At 33.3% G+C, this 18,195-nt stretch overlaps 1 protein-coding gene across 2 annotated transcripts in view; it reads left to right on the forward strand.

The window, feature by feature from the left end:
- ALCAM (activated leukocyte cell adhesion molecule) overlaps positions 1-18,195 on the forward strand; it is a 181,308-nt gene that overhangs the window by 31,285 nt on the left and 131,828 nt on the right. The window lies entirely within an intron of this gene.

The raw sequence follows: 18,195 nt of genomic DNA on the forward strand, positions 1-18,195 counted from the left end.
TTAACTCGTTTGATTCTCACAATAGTCCTTATAACATCAGTTATTCCCATTTTATGGGATATCGTCTCTGAAAACATTATTCATCAAAATCAGCACAGGGCCAGAAGACAAGTTGGTATGCACTGCTAAAAGTTTAGAGTACTGGTTGGCCATGTGAACGGAGCTGAATAGACAACGCTGCCTTTCAGGTGACTCTGAGAACCTGCTGGCACGGACAGTTTCTGATGTTGAAGAGCAGAACATATGGAAAGCTCTACAACCCTCTGTGTCTGAGGTCTCATAACCTAGGATAGAAATGTAATCTAAAATGAAGGTGTAAAATATATTTACCCTAAAGGTGAAAAGTATAAGAAATAATTTAATCACATTAAAATTTTTATATTGTAAACAGGAACAAAGGGAAAAACTCTCATAGTGGTAAGGACTTTTTATGAACAGAAACAGATTCCTGAAGGAAGAAATGGAATCTTTTTCTCCTGGAGACATTATATGTCTGGACTAATAGTATCAGTATAGAACAATATAAGTAAAACCTGGAGAAAGAAGGGATAAACTGCTAGAGTCCCTTTCAGACCTATGATTTTATAAAGTAATACTGAAAGTTTTCATATCATACAGGGAGAAAGAAGAGAGCCATGTGCCCAAATAATTAGGTCATCAGTTTCCTTCAGCATTCCACCTTTCCAACTTTGGAGGCTATGGTTAAAAAAAAGAATAGGAAGGCCAAAAAGCTTTGGAAATAAATATGCTTTAGTCTCATTGTGAACTGATATGGTAGATAATGCTTGAATAGTATAATTTAATTAATTTGAAATGTGGTACTCAAAAATTTAAACAAATACACCTCTTGGTAACATTGTTAAGGGTAAAACAAAATAGAGAGATTTTCTACTTAAAACTAATAAAATTAGTTTTTACTTGTCTTTATGCAAGTTAATAATCTCATACTTTCGTGTTTGGAAAATACTCTAATTTTAATTCAGAATCCTATTTTTTAAGTGCCACCGTGTTTCTTTTACACATGAGATGATTTACAGTCTTTGGTGCTATGTTCTTCAGAAGAAAAATGATTTAGATATAGCACCAGAAGTCAGCATGAGCAGAAGACAAATGACGGTTTTGTTTAGTTTAGGAAAAATTTCCCTAGCCTCCTAATTTTGGAAAATATTAAGAGAAAATATGAAATAAATATATCAAATACAGATTAATGCTCATCCAATATGTTTAATATTTTGTATTAGATACTCAATAATAATTGGCGGTATGTTAATGAGGATATTAACTAGAATTTCTCCAAGGAAACCTTTTAAAGTAAATGATCATAAATCTCATGCATATATACTCCTCATCATATAACAATAATAAATGGTTTATCTAAATTTAACATTTTCTTTTCTTGTCTTTCTTTCTTTTTTTACACATACAGCACCTGGTCATCCTAAGTGGTCTCTCATCCAAGTACTAACCAGGCCTGACCCTGCTTAGCTTCCAAGACCAGATGGGATCAGGCACATTCAGGGTGTCACAGCTGTAGACTAAATTTAACATTTTCACATGCTCAGATTTGCCTGGATTATACGAATCTGTGCATAAAGTTAGGAAATATACTTGCCAATCCAGTAGGCCTGGTTCTAAATCAAAATTTTAATACTTGCTAGCATGTGAACTTGGATAGATTAATAACATGCCTAAGTTTCCATTTCTTCATTGATAAAATATGTATAATGACAGTATTTACCTCAGGGTTCTTGTCAAATTAAATTAATTAGTAAATTAACTACTTGGCACAGTGATTGATGTTTAACATGTCAGTGAAGATTATATTTTATAATTATTATAATTTAAAGTATATCTGATGACATCATATATTTTAGGTTAAGTATCACAGATTGGATAGTTATAGAAAAGGTATATTTGTATAGTAGTTCTTTCTGGTGTTAAATTTCTGTTTAAGTTTGCTGATGAAGCAGGATGCAGAGTAGTTTCTCCATCTTCTCTATGCACATTTGCACATCATTTCAGTCTTGCAGATCTGGAGTATTGTGCTGTAGCCTACAACATGCCTAGGCTCAACAGTCAAACATAACTGATTTCTGGTTCCTGCTCTGGCACTTAATAACTGGACACAGCATAAGTCACCTGTCTCATCTCTGACCTTCAGTTGAAAGGATTGATATTTAACTAGTAAGTTATTCGGAATTATAGATAAAACAATATCAAGTATCTCTACAGTTGACATAGAGCAGGCTTAATACTGAATAGATAATGTGCCCACAGCTTCTCCTTATTGCAACATGTATTTGATCATTGTAGTCTTCCTTTTCATTACAATCTCTAAATATTGAAGAAACACACAAAAAAATAACTACAAAATAGAATGTGCAATATTTTTGACTGAAATTTTGCGCTCACTGAATGGAGGAAAATAGAATAGTACATAATTATCTTTACTTAGGCCTAGAATGGCCATATGCTATGATATTATTTACCAAATATTATTTAGTTCCATTCAGCAAATGTGATGCCTACTATGTGCAAAACATCATGACCAATACTAATGGGGGGAATAAATGTAAATAAGCTCAGAGCATGTTCAGAAAACTGGAGTGTATATCATGCTCTTGCACACGCATATATATGTGTGTTTGTTTATTTCTAATAAATGAGCTAAGAGTCAGAGTGTAGTGGGAAATAGTGTCCAAAAATGTAAGTTGTAATTAAATTGAAGAAAAATTTGAAATCTAGGCTAAGAGGTTGGAGCTTATTGTGATAAAACATCAAAGGCTTTTTTGACCAGGGGAATGAAAAGACCCAATATGTATCTGAAAAAAGTTAAGTGTGATGCTAGCATTTAAGATATATTTGCAGAGAGAGAGTTTGCAAGAAGGGAAAGCATTCAAGAATCTATGCGGAAGGTAAGAGCCAGAAGCAAACTTAATCTGATCCATAGCAATGAGTATATAGTTGACTCAAGAGATATATTAGAACACCAACAAGATCCATGCTAGCTTAGATAGTTTTGGCTACCCTGTAAAGCACTGTTCTGCATGCACTGTCAGGTTAATAGACTGGAAATGTTGCAAAGTCCTCTTTAGAAAGCATGTTGGAATAGTTGATGGATGCACATTTTTTCATGCTTACTTTCTGAAAGACTCTGGGCAAGTGCCTGAACTTGCTCTTTCTCGGTAAACATGAATTGCTTGTTTTCATCATTTTGGTCTCAGAGATTTAAGGATTAATTACTTGAGATAAAGTTCCTTAGAGAGAAGAACTATGGAACATACAATTTTCCTAAAACAAATAAATCTTATAGATGCGTCTAGGTCTTTGATTTAGAAGTAAATTGTAAAAATGCAGAAATTGCGTAAAGTGTAAGATTAGCAGAGATTACCAAATAATAAGCCCTCCAGGACCAGCTTTTACATAGGAAGTCATAGGAAATGAAAATTTCTGTCTACTGACAACGGTTTACAGATATACCCTTAAGGTAGCCCCACAACCACATTATTGCCAGCCATGAAAACAATTATTGGTTCTCTTCTGGAAACCATATAAATGAGTATGTTGAATCAACGCGGCCATATGGAAATTGGTTTTATTTTTATGTGTAATCTTTTAGTTATTCCTAATAGAATTTTGTTGTATCTTTCCTACCATGATTTTTGTCTTTATGCCCTCATTTCCTTTTAAATCATCCCTATAAATTTATGTCGAATGCTGTATGTTCCTTATATGGCTTTTCTTTGATGCAACCATAAAGGAACATCAGTAGACTTCACAGAGAATGTTCATTTTGTAGGTTTTACTGCCATTCTGTGGGTTGTATAGTTAAAGTGTAGTCATGATAACTCAGATATTTTGGGGTCTAAAGTAAATATAGGTTTTATTTTATTTTGGGTGTATTCTCCTGTTGATATTCTTCATTGCATGTTTATAAAACAACCATGCACTCTCCTGCACTAACTGCTTGCCAACAGACAAGGCAGATATGTTCAGTAATGTTCTTTGGGGATAATCTTTCACCTCTCCTGCTTGCTTCCGAAGTCAGCCCATTCCATTCATTTTTACCTGGCTCCTGATTCTTTACTACATTTGTCATTCCCAACTAGACCTTGCATTCTCTCTTTCAAGGGTGTAGTATAGACTCTTCTTGCTAATCGTTTGTATTGAAGAATAAATTTATTAGAAGTCCCTTAGGACCTTAGACCATGAAGTGTAGATTTCGTCAATGCCTTGAGCTCTTTTCTCCAGATGTACCATTTAATTTTTTTTTAATGTTTCTTTCCTTATATCCTATTCAGTCAGCATTAGCACATAACAACTGTGAAAGTTACTAAACTTTTCAGTTCAGTTCTTAATTTTTCCACTTATATTGAGATTATAAGAATAATTACTTCAGAGAAGGAGCTGTGAGAAATGAGATAATATATACAAAGTACTAAACACAGTTTTTGCAACACAGATGAGTTCAACAATTGGTTATCATCATTATTATTATTGATAATAATAACAATATTATTTTTATGAAATTACTTCACAGTCCTTCTCCTTCTGTCTTCCCAATCTTGAGAAGTGACACCACCATCCAATCAATTTTTAGACCAGTGTCTTTATCCTTGACACATCTCCATTTGTCATATCCCACAGTCAATTAATTGTTTATTCTATTTCCTTAATATCTGTTGCATCTCGACATATTTTCTCCATTTTTATACATCGCCGTCCTCTTAGTTCAAGCCACCATTATTTCTTCCTTGAGCTACTGCAGTAGCTTCTTAACTCATTTCCCCACATATCTCTTTCAGACCGTATAATTTATTCTCATATTATAGATCTTTTAAAAATTCAAATCTGATCATGTTACTCTTGCTTAAAATATTTCAATAGCATCTCATTAACCTCTCATCGAAGATCGAAAATCCTTGTATGAGCTATAAGAAAAGCCCAGCACCATACATTCTTTGCCTAATTTATCTCTTCTGTACTCAAGCTTCAGCTTTACTAAACTTCCTATATTTCCCCAAAAGTCTCCCTGACCCACTGCATCCCAAGGCCTTTAGACACACTATTTCCTCTGCCTCCAAGGCTTCTGTTTCATATGGCTAACTCTCACCTTTCTTCTAGTGACTCTTCTCAGAAGTTTTTCTGATTTCTTTCTCACTCCCCATTCACCTCTTGCTGACCTACTTTTAAATCCTCTAGAATTTTTACGCTCCATTCACTGTGTCGCATTTACTTATTCCAGGTCTAATGTTCTTCAAATGATTCTTAAGTTCTTTGAGGACAGTGATAGTTACATTTTTCAACATTTTGGCCCAAATACTCAGCATAGAAGAGTAATAGATATTTAGTAAATAATTGTTGAATGAACAAATGAACTATAGTGAGAAAATAATAGACTCTTTTTAATCATTCTAACCTGAGCTCAAATCCCACCTTGACCACTTGCTGATTCTGTTACCTTGAACATAATTGTTTAGTATCAGGTTTTGTTTTTAAATCAGGAAATTGGGAGATAATTATACTCTTCTCATGATGGTTATGAAAGTTAAATAAGGTAACATATGTAAAGCACTAAATACAGTACATTTTCTATAAATATCACTTCTTCTTTTTCTCATTAGAGTTGTTCTTTTGAAGTAGTAGTGGTGATTATGATTAGTGTGAACCATTTATGCTTTTATTTTGTATTCTTCTTAGACATATGGAATAAAATTTATCCCCTCTTTTTGTCAATATTCTTTGAATGATTGATGATGAGCCATTTTAGTGTCTCTGAGAATGGAGGAATTACTACCTCTCCCCACCCTTTTTTTCCAGGAATGGGTATTATATTCTTTTCTATAACTTGAGAGGAGAGGTGTGACCTAATGGTTAAAAGTACCAGAAAAAAAATTGTACTTTTGCTGATTAATTTGAGGGATCTGATTATGTGGTGCATTGGTGCTGACTCACTCTGTGAAGAAATGTGTTTTATTCTCATTTCCTCCTATGATGTATAGCTATGCTCATTCTTTCTTACAGATGTCTTTAAATTCATCAAGTATAAGCTTTAGTTCAAATCTTGTGCACTTTGAAAATGTCTCTTACTTTATTTTTAAAGGTAAAACAGAATAAAAGGGTTGAAGAAGTGGCTGTTTTGGTTTTAAGAATATTAAAATGTAATCTTCACTAGCTGTCTCATTTAAAATTAGATTTCTGTTTCTGACAGGGAGCACTGTGAGTTGGCTAGCTTTTGAGTAAGAATTTAAATGTTCCAAAAGCTTTGAAGTTAATTCTCCATTAAGAAACAGCTGAAAGGTTGAGTAGGACACTATTTCTCCTTGAATCTGCAGTCAAGCAGATGTGCTTCTTTCAGTCTGTACTACCATGAGATTAAAAAAAAAAAAATTGACAGTTCTGATTCACTTCATATAATAAACTTTTCTAAAACCATGGATTGTGATGGTTGAGGGATTGGATTATTTTTCTTCTGATGTGTTTTACTGTTTGTTTCTTTGGTTTGCTTTGGTTTTGCTACTAAGTTAACCTGATGCATTAAGGTTCATTTGCCTCAGAATTTGGAGGGTTTTTTTTTTAATTAATTTTATTTGTTATTTTTCAACTACAGTTGACATTCAGTATTATTTGATATTAGTTTCATGTGTACAGCACAATGGTTAGACATTTATATAATTTATGAAAGGATTCCCTCCTATTAGTCTAGCACCCACCTGGAACTACACATACTTATCACAATATTATTGACTATATTCTCTATGCCGTACTTTATATCCCTGTGACTATTACATAACTTCCAATTTGCAGCATGAGAAGACTGTGACAAAAATAACAATGAAACCAATCATATTAAAAAAAATATATTTAGGACAAAAGCTAGTGTTTGATATGTTAGGTATTCAATTTCATCTTTAGTTTCTTGAATCTCATAAATATTCACTGTAGAAAAAAAATGCTACTTGTCACAGATGGAATTTTTCCTGAGTTCTGTTTTTTTATACCAAACCCTAAAACATTTCCTTGCATTTCTTATGTATTATTATTCACCTACTCTTTTGTTCCTATCATTTTTTGCCTTCTTATAAATAAACCTTATCAACTTCCATTTCTGTATTTCCTTGAATAGATGGTTCATTCTGCTTTTTTTGAAATCATTTCTCTTTTCCTGCAAATTCCAGTGCATCTGTAGGATCCCCAATTTTTATAGTTCTCTAAAAGAGGGTTCTATAAGATAAAAATGTATTAATCTCTATATATACAAAATAGCAATTTTCTACACATTTTCCTCAAAAATGTAAAAAAAAAAGTTGTGTTATAGTTTGAATTTTCATATACTTTCATAAAGGCCATAATGAAACCATAGACATTGAAGTTAGGGGAGAATTCTGCAAAGTGTCTACGTTTAATAAGTGTCTTGTTCTGAGTCACGTTCAGATTGATGCCCCTTTTTTTCATTGCTGATTTGAGAAAATGTGTCAAACAATTAAGTTTGGACTATATAAGACATACCTAATAAAAATGAAAACCAAAAACAGGGGTCAGGGAAACACTAATGGTTAAAGAGTGCTAATGGGAAAACAAGGTAATAAGTCAAGAGAGAGTTACTTTGCCTTGAGAATTGGTAAAAGTGATCCCTCAAACTCCATCACAGAGTACTCAATAACTCTGCAATGTTTCCAAGGTCATTTCGACAGGGAGAGTCCAGAAGTAAAGAAGGAACATGAATATAAAGTGCCAAATGTTGTTAGGCTTTTAAGTAGATGGTAATAAAATTTCCTATAGAGAATGTTTTAAAAATGTAGCATACTAGAAATTATAAGTGATCCCAAAGGAGTCTTATTTTTCTAGTAGAAGTAGTTGCTACTAATTGAGAGTTAATAGTACATTGTTAAAATAAATAGGTGGTTATGAAAAAATAAATTTCCTTGGAGAATAAGACATGCAAGTTGATATACTATCACATAAGTTCACATTGTGAAGAAAGTCACATAGTGAAGATAGAATTTAATTTTCTTCCCCAAAATGAACATTTGTTGCAAGGCTGCTATATGCCTGGCATAGCTATAGGCTCACTGTTCTAACCATCTGAATATGGAAGATAAATGGGGAAGAGAAAGTGATAAAGCCTTTTTATGTGTATAAGCACAAATATAAACACTTTGGAATTTTCGAAGAATCAAAAATACTATTTTATATTTTAAAATCAGAAAGATTAGAAAATATTAATACTTTAAAAAATTCCCTAAAAGGTAAGTAATGCAAATGTATCACAGATGGTTGACTTATCTAACTTCTTGGAAAGAATTACTATTGGATGTTCTCCTTCCTCTCTTCCTCTCTTTTCTTTTTCATCTTACCTTCATTTTTCCCCTTTGACTAATTATTTTCTCATCTCTTATGAAAATGGATTTAAGTTGCTTACAAAATTAAAACATATATCGAGGATATTTTAAATATAAGGTAAAAGAGAAATCAGAAATTATTTGAAAGGAAAATTATATTATTATACCAGGTTTATTAGTCAACTCAGTCCTCCACAACAAACTACCATAGACTGGTAGCATAAGCAGCAGAAATTTATTTTCCCACAGTACTGGAGGCTAGGAAGTTTATGATCAAGGTGACAGCCAGTTTGGTTATTGGTGAAAGCTGTCTTCTTCCTTGCAGATGGCTGCCTTCTCATTGTATCCTCACATTTTAGGAGCAGAGAGAGAGTCAAAGAGAAAGAACTCTATGGTTGTGATATCACTTCTTATAAGGACACTAATCCTATTGGATCAGGGCCCCATCTTTACAAATTCATTTAACTTTAATTAAATGGATAGGAGGCCCTATCTCCAAATGCAGCAATATTAGGACACAAGGTTCCATAACCTTGTCCAATCCATGGCATTTAAAGTGTAGCTCCAAAGAAGTCCTCTAGTTGAAAAAATTTCTGGGAGATTTTTGTTAATTTCTGAGTCAAAAACTTGAAGTTAGAAAAATTTAACTCCACTTCTAGGGCCTCAGTTTTGAACAATTTTGACTGCTCCAGGGCAGCAATACTTTAAAACAACGAGCCACTCCAACCCTGTTTCTAGGGGTACTGGTAATGCACTCAGGCAGAAAATTTGTTGATTTTCCTCTTTTTACCTGAATCAATGCACTTTTTGAAAACTGATTATTGAATTAATGCTCCTGAATATTTGCTTTGCCTAGGAGATGTTTTTTATAGCCTTTGGCAAAATATATGCTTTTCAGGACCACAAGTGATTAATGGAGAAAATAGTGCCTTTCTTCCTTTATGGAGATCATAACAATAATTTAATGTGTGCAACATGCTGAGTGTTATCATTATGGGACAGTATTGGATTTCTTTGGTGTGTTATAAAGCAGAGTATTGAACAGTGATAAGATAGAACAGCTTTCCAAACAACTGGTGTTTTAGTCACTGATAAATATGAAATTATGCCAGATAAACTTGTTTTTTTCTCTAGCCACTTCCTTAAGAGTCAATGGAATACAAAGCATTCAAGTACGAGAAACATTAATGGACAGGAAGAACAAGTGTAGTCATTACTCTAGGGAATAATGGAGTTCAACAACTTTTCAGAAATTATTAGACTCATAACTAACAGCTCTACCAGTTCTGTTTGAAAATATAGTTGCCATCCCATTTTACAGCATAGGATATAGGTAAGTCATATAGTTTTACTGTAAACTTTAATGTAAGTTTCTACTGGTAACAATGAAAGTAACAACTGGCCGCTAGTGCATTTTTTAAAAAGCTAGGTGAAATAGAAATTTTGTACAAGATCTTTGTTCCTTTAATACAGGTGGTAAATAAAAAGGTCTTTAGATAACAACTTTATTGCAATAGTTTACTACAAACATATTATACTATCCTTAGTTCTTTATGATAACATCCTTGGTTCTTTGCTATCCCACTCCTCCCACCCCCCCCAACGCACATACACTATTCAATAAAAATACATGATGCACATTTTTCAGAGCCTATGGAAAAAATATTGTGACAAGTAACTGTTAGTATTGTCTATGGAGTCTCATTTGTGTATGGATTCCTTCAATGGAGAATAAACAGGGGCAATAGTGTAATAAAGACATTAGGCTCAATTAGGTACCCTAGGATTTCAGTATTGAATAATAATTTTTTTAACTGCAGGTAATTTTTAATCACATTTTATTGGGCATGTTTTTTATATCTGTTCTTTCAGAAAACAACAACATATAATTAGGTATTCTTAAATTCTGTACGATGTGCTTCTATCTAATTCTCAGCCAGGACTATGTTTGTTTCTCTACTGACAAAGATTTGTATTAGTTCAGTATTAGCCAAAATACTTTAGTTGGTAACACAGTATTTTCACACATTTAACTAGAAAATTATATACACATGTCATTTTATTCTATAAATCATGCTGTTCTAATTCTATAACACAAAGAAAAAAAAAATCCCTTAGTATTTTAAAGTCCAAAGGAATCACTGCTTTAATAAACCTTGAGCCTATAGTTAAGAGTTCACGTATTTTTCCTGGAGGGAAAAATAGAGCTTGTAACGGTCTAATTATATAGTCAGTAACACTGATTCATTGAGACTATTTTATCTTGAGTCAAATAAATTGCCCTTAATTTGAATAGTTTGGGACAAATACAACTAGTATTATTTTTTTTTTTAGAGATTCACTTTTATTAAAATTTCAGATTACTCATTCATTCACTAACATTTTGGTGCATATACCAGGTACACTATTCTAGATACATTTTTTTAGTAATTAAGAGAGCTGACTCAGAAGCCACAAACTATTTACTAGGAAGTTGCATTAGCCTTCCATGCCACAACTTCTCCATGAATGAGAAGTGGTATCTTAGCTACTTCATGGAATTATTTTCAGTATCAAAGGCATAGATTCATGTAAATGGTATAGAGTGAGGCCTGAGCTATAGTATGCTCTCAATAAATTATGTATATTATTAGCTATTATTATCTCATTTAATACTCAGAAAAAAGCCTGTTGGGTAGTTATGCCCATTTTATAAGAAGCCAAACTATACTAAATTACACATCTATTCAAGCATCAGAATTCAGATTAACACTTAGAATTTTTTTAATGCAAAAATCATGTTCTCTTTATTATATTGAAGGTGAGAGAGTATTTCAGAGCAAATGCATATTGGTACAAGAATGAGAATTTGTATGGTACTATACTGAAGTATTAACATCGCTTGATTTTAGAGTTATGGATAAATAATATTAAATAGTTGTGAGGCCAGTGTAGAGAATATTTTTAAAGAGAGACATAATTTGGGTTATGGTCAGTATTCGAAGGCATTGATAACATTTGGGTATATATAAAGGTGAAAGGGAAAAAAAGGCAAATTTCTCTGGGAAAGGACAAGATTAGTGAGAGAAATGAATATGACTTTTCTAGGAATTTAATGTGAATTGCAGCTAGAGTATAATGGCATCAGACTGTAAAACCATGTTCAGAATGACATAGACATTTCAAAGAAACAAATGCTTCGTCGACTGACTCTGCTGAACGATGAGGAAAGAGTGACTTACTTTCTAATTTGGGAGACTGGCTTCTGTTACCTATGATGAACAAGTCAAAATCGAGCACCTCCTATGTGTCTGCCATTGTGTTAAATGCCATGGAGTAAGTGGTAGAACTAGAAGTACATGGTCTTTACTCTTAATTTCACTATACTGCCCCCAACCTGTGGGTGGCAGCATGTTCAGCTATTTTGAATCTTATTCTGGAGATGAGTGAAGGAGGCTCAAAGATGCCTCAAGTTATCTTAACAATAAATAGAGGCATCAGTGCTAAAATTCAGAACCTTTACAATCTTGTTCTTTGTTTCATGATTGTTCGATATTTATGCAGTTCTTTTAGTGCTAATCTCTCTGAAAAATATTACTTATATGTTTGGTGACACATTGGTTCCGTTTGCCTGGGTGTGTGTGTGGTATCTAGCTAGGCTTGAGCAGGGCAGAGAAGCGAGCATTCCCTCCTTTTTCAGAGTGAACCCTCTCAATCTGTAAGAGGAGAAGTCTCCATTAGAAAAATCCTGTGCTTTTAGTGCCCCTGCTGAACACTCTCGATTCTAGAGAACTGATATTTGTTCTCCAGTAATGATTTAAAGAATAATTTATCATAAAAATTAAATAGATTACACTGTAAAAATCATATAATTACTCCTGTAAAACTACAGATGAAAGCAAGCACAGAAAATTATAGCATAAAGTTTTTAATTAGCTTCTGATTAGCTGTAAGCTTATGTTTTAAATGTACCATGCAGTACCTTATAATAAGTAGGCATGAATTAAATAGCCACTAATATATACGTGGTAAAAAGATTAATCCTGCAGCTACTAGGTATTTTTGCTGGCATACTTTTTATACTTTTTACTATAAAGTGGGACAGATTTTATAGAGTGGGAGTATCCATCACATCGTTATTAGAATGGGAAAATATTCTTTTAGAATGTGGGCAAGAGTCTTTACCTAGTTTCTATGTGGTTGGTGATTTGTTTATCTCTTAGAAAATGAGGGATCTTTCTTTCAGAAATGAGATCCTTAGATTTCACTTCTTTTTTTTGTTTTTGTTTGTTTGTTTGTTTTTCCATAGGAAACCTATTCCTTCACTTAAAGGGTATGCTAGCTTTAGGATTATAGCAAAACTAGACTCTATTTTTGGAGGTGTTGCCTTGTCTATGTTCCTCATTTTAGGGTTATAAACTACAAATGATTTGAGTGAGTGTTAGCATATTTTTCAGTCTATATTTCATGACTTTAACTGGCTGAGTAACCTTGGGCAGTCATTTAAGCTCTCTGGGCCTTAATTTTCTAAATGGTAAATTAGAAGTTTAAACTAAATGATTTTATAATTAGCAAATAAAAAGAATCATCTTTCTATATCTATTAGAAGTAGCAAATAAAAAGAATCATCTTTCTATATCTATTCTATTTTTGAAGGCTCTTGGCACCTAAGTTCTTTTAATATTATCTTAGAAATCAAAAATATATAGAAGTGTGTTTAATAAAAAAACTCCTCAATATTCTGACATAAAAAAATGTTCAATTATAGTTTAGATTGTAAACTAACATAAGCAACTAGGATGAAGGTCACTGGGGAAAATACATAAAATTTGTAAACCTGCTCAGAATTCTATAAGATTTAGACCCAATTCCTAGACATCTCTATTGGAACAATTAAGTTATTAGGTATTTGGGGCTACTTTTAGGATTAACAGACAATGGAGGAAAGAATATAATACCTGGCAAACAAGGTTCAAGAGTATACATCATTATATTTTTTCTAAAAGGACTCTCTTCAGGGACAACCTGACCTTGGATAGGTGAAAGGAAGTCTGGCCAATTTAGAATTTCTACTCACTTCATATTCACAATGTAAATTAGCATATAAATATATTTTCTCCTGCACATTATAAATATGACTGAGATTAACAACAGCAACGAATCATCAGAAAAATTTTTTCAAACCTGTTCTTTAAATATTTCTATTATTGATTTAAAATTTAACAAAATATAGGCAGTCTTGTACTTTACAAAGATTGGGATATTTCTAATACATTTGACCAGCTGTTCCTTCTGGAGAGACATGGAGATTCCCTACCTTTCTTGATGTCAAGTGGAATTGTCCTGTCTTAGAAGGGATCCTTAAAGAGTGTAGAAAGCAGGGGGGGGAAATGAAAATCACTGCCCATGCTTTTACAAAGAAACTTCTTCAGTTCTTAGTAATTCCTTGAACATTGAGAAAATTTAAGAAAAGCAAACACAGAAAACACAGAAGCGAGGGTTACTGGGAGAGCAAGATGGCTGGAAAAGGTAATCTTTACCACTCTGTTACCAAAAAGACTTTGACTGGCTGTGTTCCTCCTTTTTCTGACAAATTTCAGCAGCCCTTTCAGCTATGTCTCTTTCTTTCACCTATAATAGACAGTAGAGGTGAAGGGAGGAGGAATAGCTGGGAGGTAAAGAAAAAAGCGGGATAAGGGGAGAAAGGCATACTGTAATTTAGATTGCCTTAAAACTTCCAGTGCTGCCACTTCTTGCCCTCTGTCCCCACTGCTTCATCACCACAAGCTGAAGATTGTCTTTACATGGTGAAGGAAAAAAAGAGAGACCTGGAGACAAGAAAACTCTAGTCTCCTTCAGAATTCATGTTTCATCATCTATAGGCATACCTCGCTTTATTCTGCTACACAAGCGTTGCGTTTTTTGCAAACTGAGGACAAGACCATCCACCAACAAAAAGATTTTGACTTGCTTTATTGCTACATTTGCCTTAACATGGTGGCCTGAAACTGAGCCCACAGTATCTCTAAGATATGCCTGTACTAGCTTTATTGCGGTGGTCTGGAACTGAAACCGCATTATATTTGAGGTATATCTGTATCTCCCCTGCTTTGTCTAACTTCCTACCTAGAGCAAGGGTTCTTAACCCCTGAGCTTCTGGGGTCCTTAAATGAGCTTCACAATGTTCTCTACTCCATGAAAATGTAGGCAATGTTTGGGGTATCTTTGAGGTTTTGTACGAGGAGAGTCCATAGAGTTCATCAGATTCTTAGATAAATCCTGGACTTCATTTTGGCTCAACATAATCTCACCCACCTGTGCTTTTTAACTCTCTTCCTAGGCTTCTCTCCAACTCTTCATTAACCCTTATCTTGCCTCTGCGGCCTCTTCTGAAAACCTAACCACCACAGGCAAAAAGTTGTTTCCATTGGAAAACGCCTACAAATGATATATAAAGGAAGTTTCCAGACAAAGCATTTCAGGATGAGAGACAACCTGTAATCATTGAAATAGAATAGTAGGGAGATCAAATGTTGGGTTGAGATAATATACATTTTGTCCCTCTCCCCTTAGCCTACAACACAAGAATTTTGAAAAGAAAAGAAAAATATTTTTAAATTCTTCATTTGTAATCCTGAATTATCTGAACTAAATATTTGAGTGCCTAGAAAGGCCTGGAGTTGCTATGTGCTCTTGGGATCACACTACTCATATCCTTTGTAAACTCCCCATGACTGAGTAAATATTATCAGACAACCTTAGAATTAAAGCTTAGGTTCTTTGACCGAAAGATTTTCCAAGGTTAAAAGGTCCCTTTGACAGAATGTTCCTCTTAAGATTTAACAAACCTGGAAACAATAAAGTTTAAAAGAAAACCATGCACATCAAGAGTTTTCTGTCTCTTAACTTACATTTTTATCCTTATATCCTTAAATCACTTTCTCATATGAAAAGAAAAGATTTTTATAAAATTTTTTCTTTCAAAAATATTGTAATATTCATGTTTTCTTGTTTTCTGGCACTAGAAGAGATTAGTGGAGTACTCTATACATATTTTTAAAATACATATAGTGCGTGTGCTATAGATACATAAATAGTAGGAATGTATATACAAACACCATTATTTAATTTTCTGCTAATCTTGTTAATAAGGAAATTAGATATTGAGCAAAGTGAATGGAGTAGACATTACAGTATAGACTTCTTTTAAAAGGTAATTCATGAAACAGCACATTTAAATCTCTTAATAATTCTATTATTTTTCTCTCTTGTGGAGAAATGTAGTTGGCATGTGGACCATTATGCAAAGCAAAAGTGGATTACTACTACTACTAGTGTTTGAAATAGTTAACCATAAAAAAGTATTAAAACTAGAAAGTATGGTTGTGAGGGCGTGCAAGGAAACAAGGAGTTGCTATAGTGCACTGAAGTTGGTCTCCAGACTGATATTGGCATAAACAGACCCTTCGGGAGGCCAGAAATGAATATTTAATCTTTATGACTTAATGACTTACATTTCTCCATTTTTCCTCAGAATAACCTTTACTCTGGACAATGAATTCATGTTGATACTCTTATTTACAGAAAAAAAAATCAGATATAATGTGATTTCATTATAACCCATGATTAGAATCTATAAACTATACTTTCATATCATGCCCAACTTTAGATTAACAAACATTAAACCAACAGTTTAAATTGCTTAACACTATAATTCTATTGGCAAAACATCTACTTTGCTTTTTAAAACTTAATGTTAGGTTTTGACCATATTTTTTACCATCTCTCTCTTTTGGTTGCCACATCAGTAGACAAAGAGAATAAAAGCATCTGCCTGAAGCAAATATACTGCAGTTCACTGTTAAACAGAGATTCCCAAGAAACCAAACAGAAAAAGAATAAAAATGAGAGGCATGTTTTATTAAATGTCTTCTACACCTGCTTCCTTTATCTTTTAGACCTGTTTACCAAAGCCCATTGAATGTCCTTAATTTTTTTAAAGCCACAAAGCATACCAGCTAGTGATTATTTTTGTCACTGCACTGAACATTTGTCTCATAATATTAAATTATTGAGGATAATGGCCTAGTATTAAAAAATTATAATGTTCCATATGTAGAGGATCTCCATGAAAGCTTTTCAGCTATAAAAAGGTTATAGTTGCTAGGCAGATTGGTTATTTATTAAGCTAGCATTGCAAATAAAAAGAATATTTAAACAGCTGGTATCACTGTGATCCTACCATTAATCTTCTCTAGAAAGAGTGTGACAAAAAGTGATATTTGACAATTTTAGGAAATGATAGTGAAAAATTAATTATACAATTTTCATTTTATTTTCAAAATTACATTAAAATATTGTGCGATCCACTCATTTAAATCCATTTTACAATTAAAATCATCTTAATCTACAAAATTTATGTTATTTTTCAGAATAACACACTATTTATTAATATCTGTATTAAATTAGCAATCTGTCAAAATTCATTTCTCTATGGTAGTGTTTGGGAAATTACAAATTTTCAGTTTAAAAAAAAACCTGTGCCTGATAATTAAAATAACCAATAATAATTACATAATTATTTACTGAAGTTCATACTTTGTTCATACTCTCTTAGTTTTTACCTAATATTTTTCTGGAACATTAGGATACCACATTACCTTAAGTCATCATGTCTCCTTAAGCTCTTCTTTGCTATGACAGTTGTGCAGACTTTCTCTCCTACTCTTTGTAATGGTTTTGACAGTTTAGATGGGTACTGGTCATGTATAGTAAAGGAAGAATATTCCTTTATTGGGATTTGTCTGATGTTTTCCTTCTGATAATGTTGGGACTGAAGTTATAGATTTGAGGAGGACTACAGATGAAAAATGCCATTCTCATCGCATCACATCAAATGTACATACCATCAACATGACTTATTACTGTTGATGTTAACCTTCATCACCTGGCTGAACTGGTCTTTGTCAGGTTTCTCCACTCTAAAGTTACTCTTCTTGCCTCTTTCTGTACTGTACTCTTTAGAAGAATGTCACTATGCACAGCCACACTTAAGAGTAAATACGTATTCTCCAACTCCTTGAAGTCGGAATATTTTAGTAAATTATTTGGAATTATTCTGCATGGGAGACTAAGCTATTCTTACTTATTTATTTATCCACCATTTATTTATCCATTACTACTTTATTTTGTTGTTCAAATCATTGCAGACATTACCTTTTGAACTATTTATTTATATTTAGAGGTTCTCAGGAAAATAGTAGATTCTCAATAAATGGTAACTTACTGTGACCATAAATGTAGAAATATGCTCATGGGCTATTTCGTAATTAAGAAATAGGAAATGTACTTTATTATGATGAACTTAATCCTTAATAGCATATTCCCACTTGTAGCCTTATAAACAATAACAACAACAACAACAAAAACAAGAGGAGACAGTCTATAATTTAGATATTGCCACAATATTGTGGCATTATGAACAACCACCAAACCTTAGCAGCAGACAACAAGAAACATTTCTAGCTCATGGGTTTGTGAGCTTCAGCTGACCTGGACCTAGTTTGGCTGGCTGGCTGAGTTCACTCATATGTGTATTTGGCAGGAGTAGGAGAGGTGAGAGAGTGGTTAGGGAGAATTAGCTGGCACTAGTTATACCCCGAGTGACTGACATAACTGAGGCAACTCCGCTTTGGTACATGATTGCCTCTCGTTATGAAGAAGGAGAGCTGGCCATGTACTCATGGCAATGGCCAAGTACAAAAGTAAACAGAAATGTGTAAGTTCTTTTCTTAAGCCTCTGCTTGCATTACATTTGCCATCATTCTGGTGACCAAAGCAAGGTACAGGTGAGCCCAAATGTAAGAAGTGTGGT

This window comes from Pteropus medius, unplaced genomic scaffold (assembly GCF_902729225.1).
Source record: "Pteropus medius unplaced genomic scaffold, Ma_sr-lr_union100, whole genome shotgun sequence".
NCBI classification, from domain to species: domain Eukaryota; kingdom Metazoa; phylum Chordata; class Mammalia; order Chiroptera; family Pteropodidae; genus Pteropus; species Pteropus medius.